The 12,779-nt window shown below is 40.5% G+C and overlaps 1 pseudogene; it reads left to right on the top strand.

Annotated features, from left to right (window-relative positions):
- The first annotated feature begins 1,612 nt into the window (after nucleotides 1-1,612).
- Nucleotides 1,613-12,779, top strand: part of LOC139310037 (zinc finger protein 850-like) — a 37,029-nt pseudogene continuing 25,862 nt past the window's right edge.

The raw sequence follows: 12,779 nt of genomic DNA, 5'->3' as shown, positions 1-12,779 counted from the left end.
GCTCCTGTCTTGAGTAGCAGGTTGGACTAGAAGACCTCTAGGGTCCCTTCCTATAATGCTAGGTTTCCATGAATTTAGAGGCAGGTTAGAAAATAGATAGAGCAGCCCATGAACTTACTCCTCGTAAAGTGGCTTTTTAAAAAAATATATGTTATTTGGAAAATTAATTTAAATTGAAAATGTAAATACATTTTAAAAAACAAAATAAGGATAGACACAACATTTAAATAGAAGGAAAAATGTGCTTCAAGAAGACAAAAACAGATTTACATATATTATCCCATCCCCCCGCCCAGTTGAGTATTTATAAATATATTGGAGCAATATTAGTTTCCTTTCCTTGCGAAGCAGTCCCAAAATTTAAAAAGTAGTTAACAGGTGAACCAACAGCAAAATTAAAACATCAAAGCATTAACAATCTAGTTTTGCATTTAACTTGTATAAAGTCTGGAATGGCTTTTTATTTACCATAAATCACCATAATCATTGTCTCTGATCTGTCCAGGATGAAATATCTTTGCTTGATTCTTACGAATAAAGCTTTTTCTTAAGATTTTGGTTGAGAACAATCAAACAACAATTGTGTCTTATTCCTTAAAATAATAAACCTCTGTTGTCAATCCATTTTCCCCAAAGAGTCCAGTCCAAATAGTTTTCCAGTTAGATATGGCATGTCCATTTCCCAGTTACCACCAACTGTAGGCTGCTTTTCAGGCCATTTTCTGGGCCATTTTCTGGCTGTTTTTCCAGGCTGTATATTGGGCTGTTTTTGGCCGTTTTGTGGACCATTTTTCTGCCGTTTACTGGGCTGTATATTGGGCCGTTTTGGGGGGCATTTTTCAGGCAGTTTCTTGGGGCATTTCTTAGGCCATTTTTTGAAAACGGCCCGAAAAATGGGTGGGGGTGGAGCCAGCCAGTGGTGGGATTAGCCGGTGAACTGTCACTGAATTGGGCAGAATTTTAACAACTGGTTTGTCCCGAACCGATCCGAACCAGCTGAATCCCACCTCTGCCCACAGACCACCCTGGACCCATTGGGGTCTGGTCAGCTCCCCTAGGCACTGTTCACTGCCATTCCAAAAGTGGGTTGGCCGGCTGAGGGGGCATCCATTGGTGTCCACTACCCACCAGTCTCATTGCCTCACCTTGGTTTTGGCTGGGGCTTCCACCCAACTCCATCAAGGAGGGGCCTGGTCCTGGTCCCCTCACCAGTTTGGTCTCCTGAGATCTGCCATGACCATCGTCTAGCTGGAGCTTCGGACTGGGTGGACCCACCAGCTCTTGATTGGGCCTTCTAGGTAGCTGCTGACTTCCCCCCCTCCCAATTTCCAACACTGCCAGGACCCAACATCAAAAAATCTGGCCTCACCAAACCGCTCCCACAGCAGCTCCCTTATTTGACTGCCAGGTGCGGTGGAATAACTCCATTCCCTATTGTCATCACCCTCAGACAAGCGCCTCTCCTGCCACCACGTCAAATAGCTGCCAGACAGATTCTGTGTCGGTAGCGGGGTCCTGAACCAGCAACCGTCAATGAACTCTGCCACCATTCCCTGGTGGGTTCAATCTCTTGCCCTGTGTCCTGGACCGATGCCACCTGGGCCGGCTGTACATGTCTGGGGATCTCATGCTCCTTGAAGTGTACGTCCAACAGGGCAGCCCCATCGTCCTGCGCTGGAAGGACCACCACTGGGGACACATCCTCTGCCACTCTGGCAGTGGCCTCCGTCGCTGTTCCATCAGCAATTCCCACAATGCTCCCCTGCCTTCCTATGCCCTGCAGGGAACCGGTAGGCAAACAGCTAGAGACAAGGTGGGGGGGAAAGGATGGAGCATTGACTTACTGTCACGTTCCGAGCCTCCAGCACCAGAAAACATCAAGCAACATAGTTCTTGGCATGAGATGCGTTTAATGCAGGCTTGAAAACTTGGCACAAAGTAACTACAATCAAGGACAGCACTAGTCATTGCTGCTTCACACCTGGTTTTAACACCCCTATATAATCCTCCCCTTCTGGATACTGAGAATGGCCAGGACGTGGCTGTGTCTTCTCCCTCCCAGCATGCCTACTTTTTGGTAGCTTTTCAGCTGATTGATGCGTGCTCCAGGGCTCCAGCTGATCGGCACTTTCCTCTGCAGCCATCAGCTGCTTGGCGCATTACTCAGCCTCCGCTTAAACCCCATTCAATCCAGGTGCTAACCCTCCCCATCAGCAGAGCTTCTACTCCTTTCCTTTCCCCCCTCAGGACTGCCCCAGATGGCAACCTTGAGACAGCCCACCAGACGCACTCTGTGTCAGAGTGCGCACAGTGTGACTATTCTGAGACAACCCAGGAGCAAAATACAGTAAACAGATGTTTGTCTTTCAAACAGTGGTTTATCTACAAGGAATATATACATACAAGTACTAGGCAAAGTCAGGCACTCAATCATCAACTATAGAGTGGAAGCACACATGGAGAGAGAGAACAGCTTCACAGGGCCTCTCTTATATTTACAGCCTCTTAAAGTGATAACTCTGCTGACTCATTCTCCTTGCATCATCATTTCAGTATTACAGCCTTACAGCAGCTGGTCAGTTATTAAATCATCGTAACCCTGACATGCTGTTATGGAGTTTGACATGCTATTTCTGGTTTTGGAGCCCCTGGGTCCCTTCCCAGCTGTTCTTTTGCTTTAGTCCTCTGGATTTTAAGAAGCCATCTCCAGTTCAAATAGGGGTTCCATTACCCTATTTGAAGTAGCCAAGCTAATCTTAGCACCAAGGGTCTTTCTATACCCAGCACTATGATGAAAGTGGGTTATTATGTGCACCCCCATCTGCATTTCTATCAGCTCAGTGACGAACGTCACTGGGATCCCCCCTGCTACATATCTGTCCAGCTGGCAAAAGGCCACTGGCACCTCATCAGTTGCATTTTGAAAATAATCTTTGGGACAAAAGCTTGAATACCATATGTAGTATATATAGTTTGTTCATATATGACTTAGCTGAAGAGATTGGAAGGGAACTCATCAAATTTACAGATGACACCCAGTTAGGGGAAATAGCCAACACTTTAGAAGATAAGCCCAAGATCCAGAAGGGTCTTGACGCATGTGAGCACTGAGACCTTTCTGGCAAAATGCAATTCAGTGGTAAGAAAAGTAAGGTCTTACACTCAGGGAAGAAAAGCTAAATGCACATCTATAGAAGAGGTTGTACGTGGCTCTAGAGCAGTAACTGTGACAGGGATCTAGAAATGCTTACATATGAGCTAGCAGTGTGCTGTAATTGCCTAAAAAGCCAATGCAGTCCTAGTCTGCAGCACCAGAGGGATAGTGTCAAGATCACCTGAAGTGTTAGTACTGTGTTATACTGTATAGGTAAGACTACACTTTGAATATTGCATCCGGTTTTGATCACCAGGATACAAAATAAGTGTGCAGACTAGGGGTGAAATGCTCCCAGTTCAGACCGGATCGCCCGATCTAGTAGCGATGGAGGTGGGTGGTTCGGAGAACCGGTAGCAAAAATCCCTGCCCCCCTCCCACACACGTCCAGCTGAGCCGCACAATCATCAGAGGCTTTTTTTTACTTTTAAAAGCATTTTTTCTACAACCTCTTTGGCCGAAAAAATGCTTTTAAAAGAAAAAAAAAAGCCTCTGATGATCACGCAGCTCAGCTGGGATCGTCAAAAGCTTTTAAAAGAAAAAAAGCCTCTGCCGATCAGGTAACTCAGCTGGGATTGTCAGAGCCTTTTGAAAGCATTTTTTTACAACCTCTTCAGCCAAGAGGTTGCAGAAAAAAATGCTTTGAAAAGCCTCTGACGATCCCAGCTGAGCCACGCGATCATCAGAAGCTTTTTTTTTTTACTTTTAAAAGCATTTTTTCGTGGGAAGAGGTTGTAGAAAAAATGCTTTTAAAAGTTAAAAAAAAATTGGCCACACCCACCCAGTCACATTACCCCTCCCCCCACCCACCAAGCTACGCTCACAGAACCGGTAGTAACAAATTTTAGATTTCACCACTGGTTCAGACTGTAGAAAGAGTGCAGTGAAGAACAACAACAAAGGCATTTAGGGGACTGGAGTGTAAAACATAGGATGAACAAATGTAGGAATTGGATAACAGAGAGAAGGACTGGGGCAGAGGTAAAATTCAGCAGGTTCTGGAGAACCAGTAGCAGAAATTTTGAATAGTTTGGAAAACCGGCAAATACAATCTCTGGCTGGCCCCAGAGTGGGGTGGGAATGGAGATTTTTCAATATCCTTCCCCCAGGAGTGGGGAGGGAATGGGGATTTTGCAGTATCCTTCCCCTGCCACGCCCACCAAGCCACGCCCACAAGAACCGGTAGTAAAAAAAAAATTGAATTCCATCAATGGACTGGGGTGATATGATAGCAGTCTTGCAGTATTTGAAGGACTGACACAGAAAAGAGGAAGCATACAGCTAATCTTCACCAACTAAGTACATATTTCACTGTTTCACTTGGCTCAGCTGCAAAGGTCGGTTGCTAGGAGACTGAAAATGATTTGTCAGATGTAAATGCCTTATTCTCTAATGTGTAAATAATGTATATATGGAACATCAGGGGTTAACTTATTACTTGAGCTTTAATGTATTCATATTTTACCACTCCCATTCCTGGCTCCGCCCCTTGTATATAAAAGGAGCCATCCTCCCCATTTTCCTCGCTTCTATCTTGAATATTCAGCGAATATAGAATGCCTATTATGATTAAAGAGAATTATATTTAAACCTATAACTTCTATTATCTTTATTGAGTCTGATCCTGAAAATATTGCAACAAGCTGGTAGCAGAGGATGGTTAATTGACTCAATAAGTAATTAAAAATGTCCAAGAAAGATAGGCCCAACACCAGGGCCTACAGCAAAGAAATAGAAACTGATCAAGAGATGATCAACGAATCCACTAATGCGATTTCGAGAGAATCCGAAGAATACACCACTGAAGAAGAAGAACTGATGAGTGAAAATAACGACCAGGAAGAAATCGAGATAGAAAATAACGAACTCAGGTCAGAAATATTAAAAATACTAAAAAGCCAAAAGAATGATGAAAGCCTCATCGCGGACCTCCAGGAGATGCTGAGGAACAGCGGAGCAGCGAGAGAGAAAAACGTCATTAAAGAAAAACCCAAAGATCAAAAAACTGTGAGTGAAATGACTACTGAGAAAATAGTTGTAAAAAAGAAAAGATGTGACCCCGCGCGAAATTTTGAACGGCAGCCATCTTGGTTTCAACGAACTTCAAAAGAGAGTGAAGCAGAGCCAATCAAAACGCTCAATTCAAAATTTCTGGCGCGAAAAACACTATCAGACGAAGAAAGTGAAAAAGAAGTCTCAAACTCTTCAGATGAACCAAAATCAGAAAGTGAAGACGATTTAACAAAGTCTCAAGTAAAGTCAGCAATGAAAACGCTTTTTGCTGCTTTTGGGCCAAGATTGAAAATCTCCAAGACATCGACGAAGAAACAAGAAATCAAACCGACAACTCAAGACCTGCACGCTCCCATCCTGACTTCGAAAACGACGACACCCGAGCCCAGAGAGCCATGCCGATTCCGCCCTACACCGCAGACAGAATCGAGTGCCAGCACACACAAGAGAAAGAGAAGAACCGCCGCCATCACCAAAGCCCCAAAAACCGAGCCAGAGACCGACTCATCTGAAGAGGAGCGGATCGAGAGAGCTGAAATGGAGAGAACCTTCCACAACGGCGCCAAAGAAGAAATGAGCAACGCGCATGTGCAAAACTACGTAGACGGCCCCGAAAGACTTGAACTGGCCAGAGAACCGCGCAGACTCGTTACAAGCATCCCAATGCCGTTCTGTAATTTCCTGCACTTGAGAGACCACGGACTGCCTCAGGTTGTAAGTAATGGACAAAATAATGTGGGGAACTTACCCAGTGACTTCCCAAAACTTAGAGTTGATGGCATTAATTTACAAGAGTGGTACCAACAGCTTCAGGTTATTTTTATGAAAGAAAATTTACTATTCTTTATAACTAGTCCTCCAAGAAGACCTTGGACTTTAAAAATAGACTATTTACATCATAGAGCATTTTTCATAATAATTTCTAGCGTGTCTCCTGCAATGTATCATAGCATCAAACCAAACCTAACTGTATCAGAAATAATTCAATGCATGTTTAATCTATTTCACAGCGATAGCGTAGCCACAACCACAAGAATGTCTAAGGATTTCTTTTCTTCTAGAGTGAAACCAGGGGTTTCTATAAGTGAACATTTGATAAATCTAAACAAAATAAGAGCTGAGCTGCAATTGAGGGGGGAAGTGATTTCAGATCAAACTATGAAAAGTGTTATTATCAATTCACTTGATCCATCATGGGATAGCTTTATGTCACACTTAGATACCATTAATTTGGGATATTTATCAATAGAAAGTCTATCTAACAAATTGATAGCAGAAGACAATTCAAGAAAAAATCGTTCCAGTAACCAAACAGAACACAAATCTTTTAGGAAAGTAGTCTTTCAAGATAAATATAATGAAGCCTTTAGATGCCACAATTGTGGATCCAGGGAACACAGTAGAAGAGACTGTCCCAAAGTCCCAAGGGAGAGACATAGGCCAGAATATAGGAGCAAATACAATTATAGACACAAATATAGAAGTCCACCAAACTACAGAGAAAGTAGAGGGGGTAGAGAAAATTCAAAAGAGAGAAAATCTGGGTCACTAAATGGGCTAAATAAACAAGACAGCACCAAAACACAACAAGATGAGAACAATAATTGGCTTATTGATTCTGGTGCAACAAATCACACCACTAATAACAAAAGTATATTATCTTCATTTACAGAAGATAAGTTTGTGATAAAGGTAGCTAATCAAGAAAAGGTTCAAGTATTAGGCAGAGGAAATGTGACCTTGCCTGGTTTAGGGAAAATAGAGGGGGTATTATTAATCCCAGAAATACCTCACAACATACTAAGTGCTATAAAACTAAGCAGAGAATCTGACATCAATATAGTTTTCTCAAAGGGGAAAGCAACTATAGAAAAGAACAAAACAAATGTAGGCACTGTGATGATAAAAGGGGGTCTACCCTATCTGATAACCAAAGAAAGATGGTTACATAACATTGATTCAAATATGGAAGATTGTATTGAAGCAGATGATGAAAATGTCAGTAACAGTGACAATGATGAATGTAAATTAACTCATGATAACAAAAATACACACAATGAGAAGAAACCAAAAATAGGTAAACCAATTCATGATGAGTGTGCTCATATCTTACATAGGAAGTTAGGACATGCTAGCTTTCCTGTAGTACAAAAAATGACTGAACACGCAGAAGGTGTAAAAATAAAAAATTGTGAAAATTATTTAGAATGCTCAGTATGTAAATCCACCAAACTAAAAACCAGTCCTAGACCAAAAAAATCTAACAGATCAACTAACAATATTTTTGATTTGGTACATATGGACTTAGTTGGTCCATTAACTCCATCAATTACCTATAGAAAACGTTACTTCCTAACAATAGTGGATGATTACAGTCGCTATGGTTTTGTTTACACATTAAAGCACAAGGATGAAACTTTTCAGAAATTTAAGGAATTCTACAAACGCATAGAAACACAACATAATATCAGAATAAAACAAATTATGACAGATAGGGGATGTGAATTCATGTCTAAAGAATTCTCCCAATGGTTAAAGGATAGAGGGATGCTACATTTCACGTCCAATCCATTTTCTGCCTTTCAAAATGGGATTGCAGAGAGAAAGAACTCCACACTACAAACCATGATTAGATGCACATTAGAGGATGCTGGTTTAGGCAAACAATTTTGGTCAGAAGCCTTACATTATTCAAATTACACTCAAAATAGAACATGGTCCAGTATTGTGAATAAGACACCATATGAGGTGATGTACAATAGAAAACCTAAATTAGCACACATGCACATATTTGGAGTTACTGCAGACGTGCACATACCTAAACAATTGAGGAGAAAGGGAGAAAACGTATCCAGGAGATTAAGATTCATGGGATACGAAACTGGAACCAAAGGGTACAGATTCATCGATAATAATAACAAATTTATAGTATCCAGAACAGCTGTGTTTCATGAGCAGGCCAATTGGTCTAAGTTGCACCTTAATGAAATTTTTCCTAATAAAAGCAAAGATAATATATCTTGCGAGGAAGGAACAACAGAAAATCAAAATATTAACAAAAGTAAGAACAAAACCAAAACTTGGACAAATAGTCAGCATAAAATAAAGACAGACACATTAACAAAAAAGGAAGCCAGATATTTGCATGACAACCATAGCAAACCTGAAAGAAATATTAGAAATAATAGAAACCAAATACCAAATAAATACAAAGATTATATTATGCATATGGATGGAGAACAAATAACACCTAATACATATGAGGAAGTATTGAAACTTCCCCGTGAAGAAAGAGAAAAATGGGAACTAGCTATGGAAAAAGAAATGAAAAGTTTACAAGGATTAAATGTATTCACACCTGCGATCGCACCTAAGGATAAAACAATTATAGGTACCAGGTGGATTTATAAAATTAAGAATTTAGAAGGAGGTAATACCTTATACAAGGCCAGACTAGTTGCACAAGGTTATGCACAAAAATATCCAGAAGACTATACTGACACATATTCACCCACAGTGAGAACAGAGAGTGTCAAAACAGCTCTTGTAGTAGCATCTGCACTCAATCTAGACGTGTTTCAATATGACATACAGACTGCATACTTACATGCAAAATTAGATAAGGAAATATATGTAAGAGCACCACACAGTCAATACACTAATAAGAACGAAATTTGGTTACTAAATAAGAGTCTGTACGGATTGAAGCAATCTGGCAAAAGATGGTACGATTGTTTGGTAAAAGTACTAAAGACCATGGATTTCAACGCCACCACTGCTGATAACTGTTTCTTTGTAAAAAAGAGTAATGATCATATTGAATTTGTATTAATTTATGTGGATGATATTTTATATATTGGAAAGCATAAAGAGAGCAGGGAAATCTTTGTAAATAAGTTAAACGAACACTTCTCATTGAAATCACTAGGTAGAGTGAATAAATACCTTGGTGTACAAATTAACAAAACAAAAAGGGGATTCAAACTTACTCAAAAAGATAAAATCATTGAACTCCTAAACAAATGTAACTTAAATAATGCCAAAACATGTGACACACCTATGCAAACTGATTTTCTTAGAAACAATGATGAATCTTCCCCTGAGTTTAAAGACAACACATTTTACAGATCAGTTATAGGTTCACTCCTTTATATATCTAATTGGACTAGGCCAGATATTGCATTACCTCTCAATTTATTGTCAAGATATGTTAGCAAACCAACCTTGTATCATTGGGAAGCTGTCAAAAGAATTTTAAGATATCTGAAAAGTACATTAGATTTTTGTTTAATATTGGAACCCAATAATGACAAAGAACCAAAAATTACTTGTTATGCTGATGCAGATTGGGCTGGTGATACATCATGCAGAAAGAGTACCTCTGGTTATGTTTTTCTATTGAACGATTGTCCAGTTTACTGGTATACTGGTAAACAAGAACTGGTAGCCACCTCTACCACAGAAGCAGAATATGTTTGCTTGTCTAAAGCTGCAAATAACCTTGTATGGTTCAATGATTTGATCACAGATGTTTGGAAGAAACCTACTTTACCATTTATTATGCATGAAGATAATAAAGCGGCCATTGAAATTTCTAGATCCGATGCAATTGGACAAAGGTCCAGGCATATTGATATAAAATTTAAGCACGTGAGACAACTATCTCAAGACGGATTCATCAAAGCGATACATTGTGATACTTCTGAACAATTAGCTGACATATTAACAAAACCCTTACCTTCTAAACAACACAAATATTTAACTTCTAAATTATATGTATTATATTGTCCTGAATCTGAATGTAACTGGTGTTGTATAACGAACCGGCATTTAGAGGGGGATTTGTCAGATGTAAATGCCTTATTCTCTAATGTGTAAATAATGTATATATGGAACATCAGGGGTTAACTTATTACTTGAGCTTTAATGTATTCATATTTTACCACTCCCATTCCTGGCTCCGCCCCTTGTATATAAAAGGAGCCATCCTCCCCATTTTCCTCGCTTCTATCTTGAATATTCAGCGAATATAGAATGCCTATTATGATTAAAGAGAATTATATTTAAACCTATAACTTCTATTATCTTTATTGAGTCTGATCCTGAAAATATTGCAACATGATTGATAGCACGTAATCAGTGGGAAGATCTGGCCAATGGCATTGATAGAGATGGGGCAAGCCTGTTTTTTGGCCTCCCTATCAGATAGGGAGCAACTGTGACTGCAAAGCCAACAGTACAATAACGGCCTCCCCGGTTGATCTTAAAGGAGTTAAAACCATCGAGTGCTGTATTGCTAGAAAGGATGGAAGGAGATGAGAAGCTCAGAGGAACTTCCTCTTCCGGAAAGGAACAGGAGAGGAGAGGAGAGTGGCGTGCAGAGAGGCTCTGTCGCTTATTCCAAGGATGGAAGCATCAGCTGGAAGGTGAGTTGAGGGCAGGTCGGAGGAGAATCCGGGAGCAAGTCAGGCTGTTTGGTTCCCTCCACGGCCTGGAAGCAGAGAAACAACTAGAATGAAGAATAACAGTTGGAAGGGATCTTTGAGGTCATCTAGTCCAGCCCCTTGCTCCAGCAGGAGACCTTATACATTTGAGGCACATGGCTGTCCAGCCTCTTCTTCAAAGCCTCCAGAGATGGAGCAACCACAACTTCTGCAGGCAAACCGGTTAATTGTTCTCACAGTCAGGAAATGTCTCCTTGTTTCCAGGTTGCTTCTCTCCTCGATTCATTTCCATCCATTGTTCCCTGTTCTGCCTTCAGATGCTCTGGAGAAGAAGTTGAGCCCCTCTTCTTTGTGGCAGCCCCTCAAATATTGGAAGACTTCTATCATTTCACCCCTCCTCCTTCTCTTTCTATTCTGTAGACTAGACATACCCAACTCCTGCAACCCTCTTTATATGTTTTAGCCTCAAGCCCCCAAATATGTTTGTTGCCCTTTCATGTCTTCTCTCTTAGTAAGTATTAAGTCCAGCATAGTTGACCCTGTTATGTTTTCTTGGCAATAATCTGCCACTATGTCTTTTTGATTTTTTACTTCCATGTCTAGCCAACAAGCATGGTATTTCCTATTGGTGCCCCCTCCATGTATTAACCAGGTTCAACTACTGAGGACCTTTTGGGATGTTCAGTTTGTATAGGTAGTCCTCGCTTACCATTTGTTTCATGAGCCTTCAAAGTTACTATGGCCCTGCAAAAGCAAATGAAGACCTGGTCCAGAAATTTATGTTCATCGTAGCACTTCTTCAGTGACCTGACCAAGTCAGCAGTTCCTGTGGTTATGAAGGTGCAGGAAAAGGAGTTGCAGTAATTTTGTTTCTGCCAACCTGTATACATCTATGATGGTTGCAGCATCCCACACTCCTGATCCCCATTTGTGACCTTCCCAGCTGGCTTCACACAAGGAAAATCAGTGGGGATGCTGGCAGGAGGTTGCAAGCCACAGGTGAAATTGCCTTTGATCACCCTCAACTGCAGAGGAACAGATTAAGTTGGCACTCTCACATGGCATCATGCTTCGTGATCAGGCTGCATAGTGACACAGATGCCAGGCCCAAATGCAGTCAGTAAATGAGGACTGCTTCAATAGGAATGTCACCGGAGTAGTTGTGGAAAGTATTTTCTGCCCTTATTTGGATCTCAGAACTTCCATGGGCAAAATGGGTACTTCAAATCTTGTAGAGGCTTTAAGCATCATTTCATCAGTTAAAGCCCCACATCTCTAAAAGTAGTTTGAAAGGTTTGACTGTAACCATTTTGGGACATTTTTCAGGCTGAAAACATGGATTTTCCAGATATATACATTTGTGTGTTTGTTTGTTTCTATTTTTCTCTGTATGCATATATTTATTTATTTATTTATTATTCGTATTTCTATGCCGCCCACTCTCCGAGGACTCTGAACAACATATTGCCCCCAACAATCTGCATCCTCATTTTACCCACCTCGGAAGGATGGAAGGCTAAGTCAACCTTGAGCCGGTGAGATTTGATCTGCTGAACTAGCAGTCAGCTGGAGTAGCTGCAGTACTGCACTTTAACCACTGCGCCACCTCTGCTCTTTGTATATATCTACAATTGTATAATCTATCCCCAGCACTTCCTGATATATTTCATAGTAACCTTTCCAGTGCTAAGAATTTGCTTTTTTTTTCTTCACAAAATTTTTATTAGTTGCTCAAAATATAAAATACAGAAGTGCAAAGAAAAATGAAAATAATGGTAGAAGGGAGGAAAAGGAGGAGCGAGAAAAGAGTAGGGTTAAGGGGAAAAGAAAAAGAAAAGCATTGACTTCTGACTCCTTTTGGTGCACTAGAATAAGGTACTAATATAAAACCTCAACTATTTACTTTTATATGATAATATAAAGTAGCCACTTTTATAACAACAAAATTATCTAATCAACAAAATCCAAAATCAAACTTTCATTTTTTATCTCAAGATCGAAGTCCAAAAGCAGTTTCCATGTAGAAACAAAATAGTGTTCTTTTCTTAAATCAAAGCAATCACTTTAGCTATCTCTGCTAACGCCATCAGGTATTTCATCCATTCATCCATTGTGGGAATGAAAATATTCTTCCATTTTTGTACCCAAAGCATTCTTGCATCCATCGA

Source organism: Pituophis catenifer, unplaced genomic scaffold, assembly GCF_029215685.1.
Source record: "Pituophis catenifer annectens isolate HBS135680 unplaced genomic scaffold, rPitCat1.0.hap2 SCAF_2, whole genome shotgun sequence".
NCBI lineage: Eukaryota > Metazoa > Chordata > Lepidosauria > Squamata > Colubridae > Pituophis > Pituophis catenifer.
Note: the sequence above shows the minus strand (reverse complement) of the source record. Positions and strands in the feature narration are given on the sequence as shown.